General features: G+C 40.3%; 1 protein-coding gene across 2 annotated transcripts in view; it reads left to right on the top strand.

Annotated features, from left to right (window-relative positions):
* The first annotated feature begins 14745 nt into the window (after nucleotides 1-14745).
* Nucleotides 14746-18136, top strand: part of fam49al (family with sequence similarity 49 member A, like) — a 28524-nt gene continuing 25133 nt past the window's right edge. The window contains exon 1 of one of the 2 annotated variants that reach the window (XM_079879256.1): nucleotides 14746-15127. The gene's annotated coding sequence lies outside the window, so the exon portion shown is untranslated. The remainder of the gene's footprint in view (nucleotides 15128-18136) is intronic. The other variant, XM_079879259.1, reaches the window with a different exon arrangement.

The following is an 18136-nucleotide window of genomic DNA, read 5'->3' as shown; positions in this document are numbered from 1 at the left end:
AGCTGTATAAAAGACCTCCCACAGTCATCATGACTTGAGATTTTCATAGGCCGGGGCCGATTCCAGCACGGCAGGGGAGAGCTGTTTTTCCCCAGAGGGAAGTGAATGTGAAAAAAAGAGGTTGTGGGTACTGTGCTGAAAAACACATAGCGCTTCACTCACACACGAACTGCATCATGCAATTCCAGTTAAAGTTATTTTCATAATGTCATATTCATGTAGACAGGATCCCATAAAAGAGAGAAAAATGTATTAGACATAATCAAACATAAACAAACATATACACCTAGGCTTAATAAATCCATGTACACTCACATGTAACACATAGGACTTCAGTCAACAATTTAATTCCTGAATGAATCCGTGTTTTTTAACAAATATATTGAGTGAATGATTCAATTATTCACTCAAAGAAAATCACTTGATTTGTTTTTAGTAAATGAATCAGTGTTTCTGAACAAATCGGTTGAGATTTTGAGTCGGAATGATTCAATGATTCATCCATACAGAAAGTGGCAAGTAATTGCTTCACGACTGAGTAAAAACTGTTCCATATAGAATAAAAGTTTGTAGGATGAATGTAATCTGTACATACTACGTTCGTCACGCTGTCATGTGACCTACAGTATCAGTTGCGTCACTTTACTGCCATTCACAATGGCCTCATTGGATAGTAAAGTGTCCATTGGATGTGCACTTTGGAATCTCGCTGGAAGCTTATCCAGACTTCGGACATACTATTTCACATACTTTTTCGCCTACTATAAAGTAGGGAAGTAAGCATATTCAGATGCATTCAGTCACTTGATTTGATCCAGTTGAATGAATGTTTCAATGGCTACTCATAGATAGTCTCTCAATGCCACACACTGGCATAACAATTTATCTTGTAAAAAGATCCCACTACTAAAACAGATTATTGCTATTATTTATTATCATTATTATTATTAAAGTAACATCCAAAATATTTGATTAGATGAGCAGATCACTGTTGACCCAGTGCTCCAGTTAACTGTAGTGTTCAGGTCAGGCCTGTCTCTAATCACAGCAGTGATGAAGAGGAGCACAAAACTGAGTTTGTTTCAATATGGGAGCAGCTGCTTTTCCTAAACTCACCACAGGCCTTTTCCAGTCAGTTAACTAACATATATTCACACACATGGGCACACACACAAATACACTCCAACAATTACATTCATCCATGCACATATTCACTTATACAGATGTGTATGTATACAAACAAATGCATCATGTGTACTATTGAACCAAAAATCCTTTTACTCATCTTCCTTCTTCAAGCAGGGTTTTGCAGATGTTACCAATGAAGTACACACACACAAAATCGAACACACACACACACACACACAGTTTCTTTCCCAGTGTGAATGTGTAGGCGGCACATTTCCATTGTTAGACTGTATTTTTACTCTCTAGAGAGAGAATGAGAGCATACACACAAATTGTTTTACGCAGAGCAACGTCTCACGATTCAGTTTCTCTGTCTTCGTTTTCCTTCATTTAACTTCATCTTCCCACCTCTCATTTTATGTTGTGTCAAGGTGCATATTTTATAACAGGAGCTCCAGTGATGATCAGAGGTTTACTCAGGCTTTCTGCATTCGAAACAGTTCAGTACGTGGGTGTCCAACCCCGTGGCAGCTATAGCTGGTATGATGTATGAAAGCACACTATGAGTCACTGTACAAATGTATGTCTCCCCCTCTTTCTCCACGCATGGGAATGAAAATGTGCCAGCTCCTACTGCGAACATCATGCCTTTCCGTCACATTTCTTCCATGACAGATATGTCCTATAAACATCTTGAATGATTGCTGATTCTAAGTAACTAAATTACTCGCTGTTGGTGGAAGAACTCTTAGTAATCAATGGCACACACACAGTACCATCTAAGTAGGTAGTATTATAGGTGTCAACTATAGGTAGGACCATTTTCTGAAGATGCCTATATGCATTGATATAGGTTGTTGCTACAGTATGTGGTCTAATTGGATGTTACTGCATTGCTAGGGCATACTAGGGCATTGCTAGGCAATTATGATGATGTTCTGCAGTGTTACTGTAGGTTGTGGGTATGGTTGCTATGTTCTCAATGGTTATTAGGTGTTTGGTAGGGTGTATAGGTCTGGGTGATATAAAGAATATTAAGAATGTTAAGTATGATAAATACTGTAATAATAGTGATGTTTGCCTTAACAAGCATCACTAACTAAAGACCCCCATGACACTCTCCTCACACTTCTCAAGTACTGACAGTAATCCACACTTTCTTCATAAGAGTTTATGACTATGCCTCTTACAGGCAATTCCTGAAGGTAACTCAAGGCTTATCTCCAAATGCTCCATTATTCCAGCCCCCTGATATTTCTTCCCAAAGACTGGTCTCCCTAGAGGGTCTCACTGAAACCCAGGACTCTTACTGGAGGCTCAAAGCAAGCCCAGAAAGATGTGGGTACATTTGGAGAGCCCACAGGTTAATAGAGATTAGTAGAGCAGATGTTTTGCCAAGATAAGGAACTCCCAGGTCTCCACACTCCCACCCCCCTCACACACATAGACGTACCAAGGAGATAATACACATTAATAGAGTTAGCTGAGGTTTAACTCCCAGACCTCCTTCGGCTGGCTCCCTCATGGAACCTGTGACTAAACAGATTTGCATCAATAGTGCATCATTATAGCTGAGACCCCCCAGAGCTCTAGTTCCCTTACCTCACCACAATAAAACCACCCAACACATTCTCACTCAGCTCAGTTCAGGATTACACACACACCAACTTACACAAACAAGCTTCCAAGGTCTCCATTTTACAACTACCCACAATCGAACACTTGGCAAGCAAGTAAAAACCAGCAAACACTGTCACACCCACAGCGACAATTCACGCTCGGCCTCACCCAAGTTCCTCATATTCTCCTCTCATCCATAAGATAAAAATAATGTGTCTTGTTCTCCAACAGAGTTAATACTGTCTCAGACATATATTCAAATAGTGCTTCAAAGTTCAAAATACTTCATTTGCTGCCGCTATGTCTGTCACACAATGCAGCTCAAATTTTCTTCCGTCATGCGCACCATCTGCCTGCACTAATTGGTGGGTCCACTAAGAAGATGGAAAGTGTCAATAAAAACAACAGAAGATGAATGTGAAAGCAACAAAAATAGATATGTGAGGAGGTCTAAAGCTACTTGCATTTGAAAGAGTATAAAGATGATGCAACTCTGCAGGCCATTTCCCCTTCCAAATTTAAGGTTAAGGTTAAACCAACACAATCTCATGGCAATTTGTAACTTATACATTTTGGCGAATTGGTAGCCTGGGTGCCAGCCCGAACCCCGCCCACAATATTTTTTGGTCGGGAAGTTCGGTCTGGACTCGCTCCGTTGAGGAGCTATTATGCCCGAACAAAAATTGTTCGGACCAATCAAATTGTCAGGGCGGGCTTTATACGATGATGGACAGATGAGCAACGGTAACGTAATCATCCACGTCACCAAAGAGCGCTTGATTTGAATTAGTTTACAACAAAGACGAGTGCAGCTGGAGAATTGAGATTTCACGAGTTCACATTTACAAATAAGTCAGATAGAATAAATGCATATATAAGATTTCACGAGTTCACACAAATAAGTCAGATAGACTAAATGCGTATATGACGTGCTGTCCGAGGGCTGTGGGCTCGGTAGCCATACTCCCCCGTGTTCCTGGTTGTGAGAGAACAAGACAAGAGTGAGGATTCGGGGTGGTGGAGGGATGCTGAAAAACTGTCAAGGAGTGTTAGGTAAGTTGACAGAGTGAATATGCTTCCTCATGCTGATAGATAGGGTAACGTTAGACATGGTATTGTTTGATGACAAGTTGATATTGGATTGATTATTTGTACGTGCTTCTCCCGAACTTTGTTTATGAAACATCATGTGTAGATTCCGCCATCGCGTCTGTTATAGAAGATATCCACAGCGCATTCATTTTAAAAGAGGAACAGAGAGCCGCGACATTTTGTTGGTTGAAAATATGAATGAAGAACATGCGTCATTTACTCCGTTGCTCTGATTGCTTGTAGGTCTATCCAATTGAGTGCAGAGTTTTTTTTTTTCCTGGTTCGGTTGAGACACGCCCCATAATCAAATCTCTATGGAGCAGTCTCAGACTCACATTCTGACTAGAATATGAGTATGACGAAGTCAGGCTAGCGAATTGGTGTGTAATTCGTATAAATGCATCCAATCTCATTTGTACATTTTCACATTATCTGCTTACGCTCCAGTGACCTTCATGCTTGCTTTTTTAGAATAATCGTACGTTTTTGTATGATTGACATCATACAAAGTCATAAGAAATCATCACCTCGTAACATAGTTACACTTTTCTGTGAGATCAGGTTAGTACTATACTAAGGTGGGTAAGTGCTGTACTAACCCCTGAACTTAACCCTGACCTATAGCTTTGGTAGCACATCCTGATATTATTTGTCACGATCGGATACACCCATGATATTTCTGAACTATAAACTGAATCCCTGTTTCTTGACAGGTGACTGCATGATTAAGTTGACAAATAAAATCTGATTAAGATTTTAAGTTTCCACAACTGATTTGGGGGGTGGGGGGTTGTTTCAGGACAGAAAACAGAGTTTATTCAGGAATATGTCAAACATGATACAAAAGTAGCTGTTTATCAAGACAAAAAGGGGGGTTCCACCACCCCTAACTCTGGCTTGTCAGTTATCACAGCCTTCTTATAGAGTAAGCAATTACTGGACTCTATTCTCAGACAGAGAGGATTAAGAATGTGTAAGCATGAGATAAACACATAAATACACCATGCAACACTTACAAGCCTTAACTGTATACAGACTCTCACACAAAGACTCAGCAGCAGTCTTAGATGCTGTGGGGTGACTAGAGATGATATTGGTGCAGTAACATTAATCCCATCTGTATTCTCACAGGCCAGCTCCAGTAGTCAATACAATGAGGAAACTGAATACTACTAAACTGCTTACAGCAGAATCTACAACAGGAGAATCATTGAATACACTATTCAAAGGTCAGTCACAATAAGTGCTTACAAGAATTAACTGTGTGAAATAAAGGGCAACAAAAGCTTAAATTCTTTGGGTGACCATATCTATAAATCATAAAATCATTCAGACAGTGAAAAGATGATTCACAAGTTTTCGCTGAAGAGGATTTACACATTCCATCAATCAAAACACAATCCTATCGGTATATGATGGTTTAGGTTACCAAACACCAGCACTATAGGAGCACACACTCTGGCAATATCTCTAAAAAAATCCTGTCGTCACCAGCGCGCAATGAATTCTGGGGTAGGGTAGGCTGTTGTATCCTTCATTGCCCAGGAAACGAAGGATGCATTTCAAGGCCGCATTTGAAGGAGCCTTCGAATTAGGGCAGCCTTAGTCACGCCGCTGTGACACAATCGGTCTTCGAATGCGGCCTTCGAAGGATTTAGCCTCTGAATTGTTGACCTTATGTGTGTGTGTGCTCCAACAATTCTGTAAGACGAAAAATCAAAGCTAACAATACAAGTCTATCTCATCTGGTGATGATCTCAAGTATCATCTCATGTTTATGCATTGTGTTCCTGCCATATCTGCAAGCAAACCTACCGGTTTGAGTTTTACCTCAGTTTTGGTCTTTGCGTCCAAGCCTGATTGAGAGAACAATATCCACAAAACCTATGTCCATTATGTGTGACATAATTCTGTGGAAATAAAAAGGTTATTTATTTGGTCACACTATTACTCAGAAGCATTTTAAAATTGTAATATTTTATCAATTTTCTAAATGATTAAAGGGATAGTTCACTGCCACTCACCCTCATGTAACTTCAAACCGAACAACTTTTTTTTTTTTTTATAGAACACGATAAAAGATTCAAAGAATAATCACACTGCTCTATTTCAGACAATGAAAGTGGATATAGAGACCAGGAACTGTCACATTAATAAAGGGCAAAATGAGACAAAAGACATGATAAAATCATCATAAACGTGCTCATAGAACCCTACAGTCTTAAAAATAAGGTTCTCCTATGGCATTGCTACAAAAATTCCTTTTAGAACCTTTATTTTTAAGAGTGTATTTGCACTAATTTCCAAGTCATCTGAATTCATAAGATAGTTTTGTGTGCTCTGAAAATCTTGCTTTATTTTCATCTCTGACATTCTGCTATAAATAACTCCTTGAATGTTTCACAGAAGAAAGACAGTCATACGAGTTTGAAATTACACGAGGGTGAGTAAATGATGACAGAATTTTCATTTTTGGACGAACAATCCCTTCAAGAATTGAATGAGAATGTATTTGCATATAACAAAATACGGTGTCATACCCTGAACTCCATATTTGTGCTTTAAATGAGGCTGAAATGTATGAATGATGAGGTCTGTCGTTTTTGATCAGTGAGCGTGTGGCATCTGAGAGAAGATTCAGTCAGCGCTCAGGTGTTACAATGAGGGCAGCCCTCATTATCCACACTAATGTGTGTCTGATCTCAGCAGTGTTGCGTGGGAAGACGTAGCCAGTACAGTGAAGTCTAATTTGAGATGGTCAATCTGTCACAACAAAATGTGCTGGCACACAGGCATTCATCCACCTGTAAAAGCATGTGGCACACACAAAGACACACATATGCAAATACTGTTTTAAAAATTTGCCTTGGAGCAGTCCAATAATAATTACATATTTGAAACAAGTGAGAATGAGAATATGTGAGAATATGTATTATGAGTATACTGATTGCCTCTGGGGCAATTGGCAGCATGTCCTGATTTTGCAGAGTAAAGGTGATGATACACAGGGCAACTTTTTGAGCAATGTTGCTGGGCAATCTTGCAGAGCGATTGTTGCTTGGGCACTTTCCCATTGAAAATGGGCAATACATTTCTACCTGGATAATTTAGATCGGTCGTGGACCCTGTGTCTCATCTGGTTGCCCGTTGACGGCAACATTGCCCAGCAACATTGCTCAAAATGTTGCCCTGTGTATCATCACCTTTAGATGATTGCTATGGGTGTTCTATGGCAGTTGCTAAGCCAATTGTATGGTGTACTCGGTGGTTACTATGGTGTTGCTAAGCAGTTGCTATGGTTTTTGGTCATTATAGGGCATTTTTAAAGGGTTAGTTCACCCAAAAATGACTGTAATCACTGTCTTACAGTAAAGGCCATACGTGAGTTGAGTTCTGGCAGAAGAGTGACCTCTGACCTGATGTATGATGTAGGATGTAGGAGTAGCGTAAGCTTAGGTGAGAGTTGTTGCCTCTCGCGGTTCAAACTAATAGGGCTGCGCAACAAACTCATGCTCCTCTGACATTTCTCTTTTAGACTTCGAATTCATGCCCAGTGTTCTATCCTCTGCGCTTCCGCGTTCGTCAATACATCATACGTCGGGTCAGAGGTCACTCTTCCTGCTAGTTGCAAGTTACTCCCATATTAAAGCTTGGAAGAGCCAGGATATTTTTTAATAAAACTCTGATTGTGTTTGGGTGAAAGAACAAAGTCATACACACCTAGGATGGCTTGAGGGTGAGTAAATAATGGGATAATTTTCATTTTTGGGTGAACTAACCCTAAGGCAATTCTAGACTGTTGCTCAGGTGTCCTGGGTGGCCTTAGTCAAGAGAGCCAACCTCAAAGTCTCTAGAGGCCATCCTTCAAAGTGTGTCTATCGGATTTTTTCCCTCTCATCTCATAACTTAATAGAATAGTGTCTATTCACTAACCCTAAGGCTTTCACTAACGTATGAACAATAGCTAAAGTGATGCTTGCCTTAGCAAATCCTGCTACTAAAATTAACATAGAAACTGAGATAACATCATAGAAACTGAGAAAAGTTCACAGTCATGGCTAATCGTTCTGCCACACTATTAGTGTCCTTCCTGTTTCACTTATCCAGACTAGAGCTCTGAGTCTGTACTAGATGTTCTCCTGCTCTCATAGGGAACATCAAGGCGCTGTCCTTTCAGAACCATTGATTCCCTCCCTACCTCTGCTCATTCTCTCTCTCATTCTTCACAGAGCGGCGGTCCCCCTGCCTGCCTCTGAGAGCTGGTACAGCCCCTTCTCCCGCTCTTTCTCAATGCATTTTGCCCTTATATGGAGAGAGTGAGAGTGGCGAGAGGGATGAGCAAGAGTGTAGCTGGACCGTACTATCTGCTCACATTTTAAGGGGGTGTTTAGAGGAGTAAGGGGAGGTGGAGGGGGCAAGTGATGGAGACAGTGTGAATAACGGCACCTCTTTGAGTGGCCCTGAATAAAAGGACAAAAATAGGTTTAGGAGCAGGGTTGGGGGGTGGGGGGGATGTGATTAATATGCCTATGGATTTCTCTGTGGGATGATAGCATGTTACAGCATGTTTGTGAGGGTTATTTTCAGATGACTGTGGCGTCAGTCCTGTACTGAGGATCATTCATTGAGTGGGATCATTTGAAGACTTTTCTTTGTGTTTCTCACCACCCCCACAAAAGCACAAACCAAATGTCATTGCAGGCGTCACAGATAAAATACATCACATGCAGACAGGTGCAGACTTAAATGTATCACAAAAGCCCTTGGCAAAGATAAAACCAGAAGAATCCAAGGTCACAAAACTCTACATCAATCAAACATGCTGTCAGTTTTCAGGTATAGAGATCTGTTGATAATGCCGGTAGAATGGTAGCAATGATTTCACATGCATTTAAAGCCTTAAAGTGGGCTCTAGCATCTTACATGAGATTTTTTCGGTTGGCTGGACATTTATGGACTACTTTATTTTTGTCCACAGCTCAAGGCAACTATATGGGATGACACAATCGACCCAAAAAATAATAGACCTGGTATGAATTATGGACGGCTTAGCTTTGAACTGCATGGAAATGTTGCTCAAATATAAATATTTCAGCAAATAGAGGTTGGGCTTTTCTGCTGAACTTGTGTTCCCCAAATTAATCTAAAAGCCATCCTCCCTTGATGAATAGACCTGGGATGGCTGACACGGGATGATTTTAATTTAGCTTTACCTAAATTTGGCTGGTGAACATCTTGTCAATGCAGGTCCACCAGCACCATTTCTGCTGGGCTACGCTGGGTTATGCTGGTCTTCAGAAGGGCCCCTAAAAGATTTACTTAAAAACCATATTTTAACCCCAGAAATGATAATTCTGTCATCATTTACTCACCCTTATGTCTTTACTCATTTTGTTCATCTTCAAAACACAATCAAAAACACAATCGAAGTCTTCTGAAGAGACACGATCACTTTATATGACAGACAGATTTAATTTCGGCTTATATTCACATATAAATATTGACATATAAGGAGCCCCTCAAATATCGTCAATGGAAGTCTTCATTTGTGATGAACCAAAGTTTGGAACAACACGAGGGTGAGTTTTTAAATTTGGATGAATTTTTGGGTGAACTAATCCTGTTATTCAATAAAAAATAGCACTCCAAAAACTCAAAGTAGGATTTAAAAATTAAAAAGCCTTAAGTCGTGGCTTATAGAGATACAAAAAACCATATACTGTCGTGTTGCCAAAAAGCCTTCAAAGTTGTGTTATTGTTTTAGGATTTAATGGCATAAAGGGAAATCTGTATTACAATACTATCAGGAAATGTCAGTGTTGTGCTGCTTAGCAGTACTGTCCACCTACAACTATACAGTTCCACCCATTAAAAACCTACTGAACTTATGGTATTAAATACTTCAGAACTTCAAAATGAGTTTGCTTGATTTAAGTAGCACCCTACGCAGAACATTTCAGCAATTTTTTGCCATCGGATTTTGCAACTGGATCATTAGCATTAAGAGTTAAAGGATAATAATGGGATCAGTTTTGCCCTGATGGTGGCTGCTTGTACTGTTCAGTGTTGGAGTGGTGAATGCCAGAGCGCTATGATTTCCTGCAAAGGTCAAACTCGACTAAATGCTAATTAGCATGAGTCATCACATCCATTCATAGACCTGAATGCATTATGCTACGTATGTAAACGCTGCAGGTTGCACTTCCACATTCATTATACCATCAACAATCTCAAATTTCAAGCATTGAATTATTCTTGAACTGTCAGGATCCCAAACTAATTTGTCTCAGTCAAATGCATCTTGTAATTGGTTCTTTCTTTAAATAGTGACATAGACATGCATACTGTCCCACACATACACACTGAATACATCTCAATGCATGTCTGTATCACATGCTGTACATTGTTTCACAGAGTGGTTGGAGTTCAAGAATACAGCTGTTCCCTTGGATTCAACATGTCTGGAGATGTTCACCAAACCAACACTAACAGGCCGGCTGGCAAACAGCCGTCTTCACTAGAGCAGTTCCACCCTCCATTGGAAGATTTAGGTCACTGGGCTAATATTCGCATAATAAACAAGAGGAAGTGAAGTTTACTGAATGAGGGGGTGTTGAGGAGGGGGGTGTGGGTTAACGGTTGTTACTTCAGATATAAAGGCATGATGCAATAGTAAATAGTTGGATTGTAATGAGCTGTCGACCTATTTTTACCCTCTCGTAAACATTTATACTGTATGAGATTTTCAGGTTTTGTGTTGTTTGTGTTATAATAGACTATTGATGTCAATAATTCAGCTGAAGGAACATGGAAAATACACCGCTGTTCAAAATATTGGGGCAAGTAATTTTCTTTTTTTTAAGAAAGAGACTAATACTTTTATTCAGCAAGGACACATTAAATTGATCAATAGTGACGGTAAAGACATCTATGTTTCAAAAGAAATTTTATTTCAAAGAAATAAAGAATATTTTACAAAAATATTAAGAAGCACAACTGTTTTCAACACTGATAATAATAAGAAATGTTTTATGAACACCAAATCAGAATATTAGAATGATTTCTGAAGGATCATGTGACACTGGAGACTGGAGTAATGATGCTGAAAATTCATCTTTGTCATTATTAAACATTTTAACATTATTAAACATTATTTGCATTTAATTACTGCATAAAATGCATTTAAAAAAGCATAAGAAACTTACCTAAACTTTTGAAAGGTAGTGTGCCTTACCACAAATTTACAGTCATTAAAAGACTCTGGAAAACATAAGATTTTGAAAATCGTGACATGAGCTTATGTCAAATTAAATATAGCATAAATTCTAATAAAGTATATTTTAAAGTACATTATCTACAAATTATAGAAAATAAAGTATAACCAATCTCCAACTTTGTCACTAATAAACACCCCAAACCAAGAAACTTGTGTGATTATTTGCTAAATATATATTAAATAAGTATATGATGTGAATATTTTGATTCTGTCTTGTCACGGCTTGTTTTTATAAAGCCCATTTCTCATTTCCTATCATTCCCAGGCAGTTTTGTCTCACCTCCAAAGTTTGAATATGTCATAAGAAAACATAAAAGAGCGGAAATAAAGATATGAGAGTATGGTCGCTATGTTCAGGAAATTGTCAGGTGAAATCTCACCACTCATTTTTTTATGCCACAATAACATTTCCCACACTCCACCTCTGCACATCTCAGTCACCTGGCAATAAGCAGGTCTGTTTATGACATCAGCGGGAAGAGACTCTGCTGATTTGGTGCCACTGTGGCTGTCAGTCATACTAGTTAATACTTTTATTAGCAGTGCTAATAAAAGTGGTAGAATGCAAAAAAATCTCATGGACTTACATTGAAGAAGAGACCAGAATATCACAGAGCCTGTAGAACCTGATTTCACCGAGTGCAACATGTTCCAGGATCAACATCTTTGTTGATCCTGGAACAACATGCTAGTGTTGTAGTACTCGAGATCGGTCTTGGTATCGAGACCGGTCTCGAGACCACTTTTTAAAGGTCTTGGTCTCGTCTCGGAATCGACCGCATTTTTACTCGGTCTCGTCTCGGTCTCAGATGACTTGCGCTGGTCTTGGTCTTGACTCGGTCTCGGCCTGTCTTGGTCTTGGTCTTGTCTTGGTCTCGAGTATCTCGACCCTTTAAAGTCTTGGTCTTGTCTCAGTCTCGGCCTGTCTTGGTCTTGACTTGGTCTCGGTTTAGGTGGTCTTGACTACAACACTACAACATGCCAATCAACCAATCAGATTTGAGGGACAAGTTTACAGTTTATGTCAAGTTTAGGCTTACAACCAAGGTTAGGTGCTTCTACATCAGTGTTATTCACCTATCATTTCCCTCTGACTTTAGGGATAATTTATGGGTAGGGTTAGGTTTACAGGTAGGGATCGGGTTAGGACAAAATTTTCGAACAGGAATGTTGTTCCAGGATCAACCAAATATATTGACAGATGAACAACTCTAACTTTGCAAAAGCAGGACGTGCCACAGAGGCTATAGGCATAATAACAGCCTAGCAACCCCCCACAACCAAATAGCAATGCTCTATGAACCACACAACAACCACGTACAATACCACAGCAATGCCCTAGCAACCACCCAGAATACCCTAGAACAAAGACTATTGAATTACACAAGATGTGTCACTGGCATAAGTCCCGCCTTCTAAATAAGAGCCAATCGCCGATTGGTAAAGTCATCTCGTCAGCTGCCGTTAGAAGCTCAGGAGTCAGTCAGATGTGCGCTTCTACTGCGCATTAGCTTGATCCAGCCTGAAAAAATTTAGTTTTCTGTCATGATTTGAGCATTTAGAAACAAAATTTTTGAGAAAGTTGTAGTCAGATTTCATTGGTGATTTCAAATATGAAATTTAATCGTATAAGCTTGGCAAACAGTTTTGGAGAATTTGATATTTCCCTTATTCAAAAAGATAGGAGCTGCACTTGCATGCCCGAGAGGCGTTTCAAAGATGGCCGACGAGTGAAATGACTTGTCTTATTAAAGGGACTATGCCTAAAATCAGGTGTCTTTTGCACATGCATCTAAAATAAATCATGAATACATTTTCAAAATTAAGCATTGGTATCTAAGGTAGCTGTGAATGCATTCAAAACCAGGACTTCAAATCAAAATTAAAAGAAACAGCTTAACAGACTGTGACAAGAGAATAGCACATTAACACAGAAAGAATATGTGAGCAAGTCTGAAAGTGAAACCTCACAACATCCTCTTATTGAGAAGAGCAGCCTGACAGGAAGGCTTATATCTATAATTAGATATACATTTGTCTGACTCTTTTTTTAATGCACTACCATTACTGGTGGAGGCTCACACTAGGGGTAAGCATGTCTAAAAGCATTTTCACACTCACACACAATGCACTCCTCCACACACTCTTGTTCTTCTCAATTTCGACAAAACACTTTGTTGTACTTTTCCACAAAGCATGAGTCACCCACTGACGTATCTGAACACTATGCCGTCTCCTGACAGAACCTGAATATTTTGATAAAATGAAAGTTAACCCTGTTAAACTGGAACCTTTTCATCAGAAAAAGAGTTTTTAGAGCTTTTAGTCTGTTAGGCCAAGTAATTAGTAGTTTTAGTCTGTTAGTCCAAGGGCCACGGCGTTTGAGAGGTAAGGCGGGCCAGACATTCTCAGCCTGGCGGCAGCAAACCATGCATCCCTGCACGGGCATATGGGTCCGGCGACTCACGGCTTGGCGGAGCGGGAATCCCTCCCCGCTCCCCTCCTGGACCTGCGAGGATACCGTGGTCTCTCGAGGAGAGGCACACACGCCATTTAATAGCGGCAGAAACGAGGCTCCATTCGATTCAGGTGTGCCTTATCACGCGCTGCCAGTCCTGGGCTGTGAAATTGCCCCCTATATCCTCAAATAGGGCGTTATTTGAAGGGACAGCCATTTGTAGTCGTGTCCGAAACCATAGTGGACGATATTGAGTGCACTCATTCAAACCCACAATGCTCATGTGTGATCACTACGACAAAAGTCATCACTACGACAGACCCCTTATGGCATTGGTCCTTCCTTTTGTTCACACAGTGCGACTTCCGGGACTGATCCCAACAATGTTACTAGGTCCCCATCCCCGCGATCGATCCTGGGATCAATCCCTTGGAGTGTTTGCGTTCACACGTAAGGTACTCTAGCAATTCCATGGCAATTTTCTGGGATCAACGCTATATGTGAAAGGGGCTCAAATGATGTACGCTCAATGGCTAGAGAATACCCATAGTTCGAGTCGAATGAATTCCCGCGCATCGCAGGTCGAATTAATTCTCGCGTCTCGCCAGAAGATGGCTCCCGCAGCTGAATCAACAACAAAAAAAACATACTCCAATAATCTTTGTTTTACCTACAACTACAACAAAAATATATTTTGTTTACAGAGTACTGTAAATCCAGTACCCAGGTTTGCATGAATGAATTTAATATGCATTTTACATCCGAGGACATCTTTACACCTTCCTTGATGCGCCAACATCAGTCCTGTGCTAGTCTACATGGCTGAATGTCTTTATGTAGCCTATACAACAGTGGTTTGAATCCACAAACGACCACAAACAATAGCTATTCTGGCCACTTAGACGTGCCTCATTTCACCTTCCCCATAAGCACAACGACTCATCACCTTTTCAGAGGGGACACGTCCATGTCACCCACCAACACAAACACACACACCTGCTGTTGTAGCCTGAAGGAGAAGGGTTAATCCCCCCACCCTTATATACACAAACAAACAACACTCTTGCAAACCATCCGCTTGCATTCTCGCACCCCCTTCCCACCCCCCCAGCAGTCAGTTGTTAGTTAGGGGGAGGGGGTGTGAAGGGGAGAGGCTAGCGGAGGTCTTTGTGAGAGAGAGAGAGAGAGAGAGAGAGAGAGAGAGAGAGAGAGAGGAACAGAGCGTTCTATTTCTCATAGATGAGCAGCTGCTAGGCAGGACTGTCTTGAAAGCAGAGAGACAGTGAGAGAGACCATTTGGTGCCTAAACGCGAGCGAGGGAGGGGGAGAGAGAGACGCACACACTCAGCGTGAGCTTGTGGTTTAAGCAGACACTAGCCGTGCGTTTAGGGAAACCCACAGTCTCAGCTCCCTGGGATACAGGAGTGTTGTTTCTGGTCCTGCTCTTTTTCCCCTTTTCATTCTTTTATTTTACTCCCTCCATCCTTTCTCTTCTTCCTTTTGCCTACGGAAAGCGCTGGACCACTGTTTTCTCCCTGATACACGCCGAGCCGGTAAGAGGGCACGCTAACTATTTCTGTTTCCAGCTTTTTGTGTGTGTCAGTATCTTTTTCTGCTTCATTCATCCTCATTGCTTGGGTAGAGAGAGAGATGCTGTTGATGTGCTAGCATGATACCTAGGTGATGCTGTACCGGCATCCATCGCAGCCGGCTTATACTGGGACTGGGTGCGGAAGAAGGAGGGATTGGAGGAGAGGGAAGGGAAGGGGGTGTTCTACTTTTTCAGCCCCACGATCGGTCAACTGGGGCTCGTCCTCTTTCACTGCAGCACATGGCAGAATGCACACACTGACACACAAACACACAACACTCCAGTTGTATTACACGTACGTGTCCTGTAAAACTAACCGTCTGCTTTAGTTAAGGCAAATTAACGCACCTATTAGTCTAATCAATACTCAACCTCTGATATTAACCAAAGCCAGTGGTGCATAAGGAGGTGTTATGGGTAAATAGTTATGGATGATCTCATTGATAAACCCTTTTGTGGACATAGAAGCATTTTCCCTTCAGGCAGAGAGATCTTCATAGAAATGACATTTTATTCCCCAGTGACATTTGCAGAGGCATTTGTTGTAAACGTTAAACCACACAGGGCTAATTAGGTTGCATGCGGTTGTATGTTTGCAGCTTGTGCATTGTTATAGCTAAAAACATGTAGCATGAGAACAGCTGGGAGAAATGAATGAAATCATGAATGGAGAGATGAACCACTCCTTTTTTCGATTAGTTCTTGTTCTCATGAGCGGAATATGGGAGAGGAAATTCACACCTGAGGGGGGGAAGAAAGAGGTAGATGTATGAATGAAGCCCTAGAATATGGAGTCTGGTCATACATGTCCGGAAATGAATGCTTTTGATTGTAAAAGACCCCTGACATGTCAGAAAAAAAAAAAAAAAAATCAGGTTGGGTGGCTACAAGATCTGTCATTTACTGAATATTTATTTGCAAGGGTAAAGAACAGCTTTAGTTTTCAATCACTATACAAAATCATTGTTTTTGACCATTGTCATTCAAGTACAAAAAAACCCCACTCAGTGTCAAATGCACATAAATGCAGTTGACAGCAAAATATAATGCATATGTGCATATTGTATAGGTATGTATTTTATGAATACTTGAAATGCTGTTTAAACCAAAAAAGTTCAGAATTTTATCATTAAATTACTATATGCCTTATTAGTTTGTGTCAGTACCGTATACACATCAAGATGTCAGTTTAGCAAAAATATGTGCTTTACCCTTATATGAAATCAATCTGAGGCTGAAAATGTATTTACTTGTCTGTTGCTAGGACACTCCCTTTGAACATTTTATACGAGGCCTCTGATTGGCTGCAGCCAATGATGCAAGTTTCTCACCCCAAATCTTTCCCCTTCGCCCATGGAAACATGCCTGTCTGCATTTCGTCCTATCCTTCTCTCTATATCTCCATGTCATAGATCATCTGAACCTTGTCTCCATCCTGCATCTCTCTATCCCTTCTTTGTCTCAATCAGATGGATAGAGGGATGCTACAGAGCTGACCCTTTTCTCTTTGTTGTATTCTTATTTCAGAAAATTGTATTTAAAAAAATCTGCTGGCTGTAAGAAAGAAAAGCATTAAAGCTCAGTACAGTAGCAGTTCATTCTCAGCGTTCTGCTCTCGGCTAATGTGTGATTTCTGCGCCTGTGCTGGTGGCAAAGACTCTGACCCCCACCTTCACATGAGCATTATATATGTGCTGTACTGTAAGTGGGTCAGTGTAGAATATGTGGCATGACATGTGTGTCTCATGCAAGTGGCCTGAAGCTGGACAGTCATAGAGCGTGGGAATCAAGAGAGAAGGGGGCTGAATTGTCTTTGCTAACCTTGCCACAAGGTTCCACCATCTACACTGCAGCTTGACCCATGCGTTCATTATAATGCATATGTATCAAGCTCGGAGGCTGAATATCGTGCAGAATACCAATAACTTCATTTTGTCTAACACTCTTTTGTATTAGACCTAAACTGAAACCTTTTGAATACTGCAATTATTAAGTGTAGCTTCAACTATCTAGCTTCACTTACCAAACAGAATAGAAAAAATTACTGTTATCAAACAGGTTTTCCCTTCGCACCAAGAACTTCCTTTTGTATTACTTGAGGGACAGTTTGTCCAAAAAATGTAAATTCTTGATACCATTTATATAATTTACCCTCGTGTTGTTCCAAATCTATATAACTCTCTTCAATTTCAAAACACAACATTTTTTGAAGAATGTTGGGGTTCAAGCAACAGTGGAATCCCATTGACTTCCATTGTATGGACAAAAAAACACACATTGTGCATCTGTACATGTGGAGTCATGTATGATTTATAAGGAACACCTTGCTGAGCGATTTTTAGCTTAGTGCCATTTATCTCCATGAAGATGCTGACATCTTTCATGAGAGGCCTAATGGATTAACTTTGAAACCGCAATAAAACACAAGGCTAATTTTAAACAACCTGATAATACTGATGAATCAAATCGAACTAAATCCTTTGTGCTATCAAAATGCTGGATTAATGTCTACACTCAGTTCAAAAGACATTTTAAATAAAAAGACGAGGGATTACGGAGCCATTCTGAAGTGTAAAAGCACACATACTATTTTTGTATGGGTTTTTTTTTTATCCCTGTCTGATCCCCTCTTAAAGTCCCACTATACTTTCACTTTAATGACTTTAATGACTTACAGGAATATCACAAATTTTGCCAATGGATCTTATGGGATATTAATGAAGTTTCAAAAGGAAGCTTAAAAATTTGTCTCGCTAAACGAGGTCAGGCTCTTTATCAAACTTTATTTTAACGCTTATAATTAATTGAAAAAATTTGCAACTTCATTTACCCTCAATGTGTTCAACTGGAAGGAACGTAATTGTGATTGATTTTGCCATTTTCGAGATCAGTGTCTCGCTTCAAGTGCATGTTGGCACTAATCCTTCAAATAAATGAAGCTCCATTTTCTTACGTACATATACAATATGTA

This window comes from Squalius cephalus (genome assembly GCF_949319135.1).
Source record: "Squalius cephalus genome assembly, chromosome: 8".
Lineage (NCBI taxonomy): Eukaryota > Metazoa > Chordata > Actinopteri > Cypriniformes > Leuciscidae > Squalius > Squalius cephalus.
Note: the sequence above shows the minus strand (reverse complement) of the source record. Positions and strands in the feature narration are given on the sequence as shown.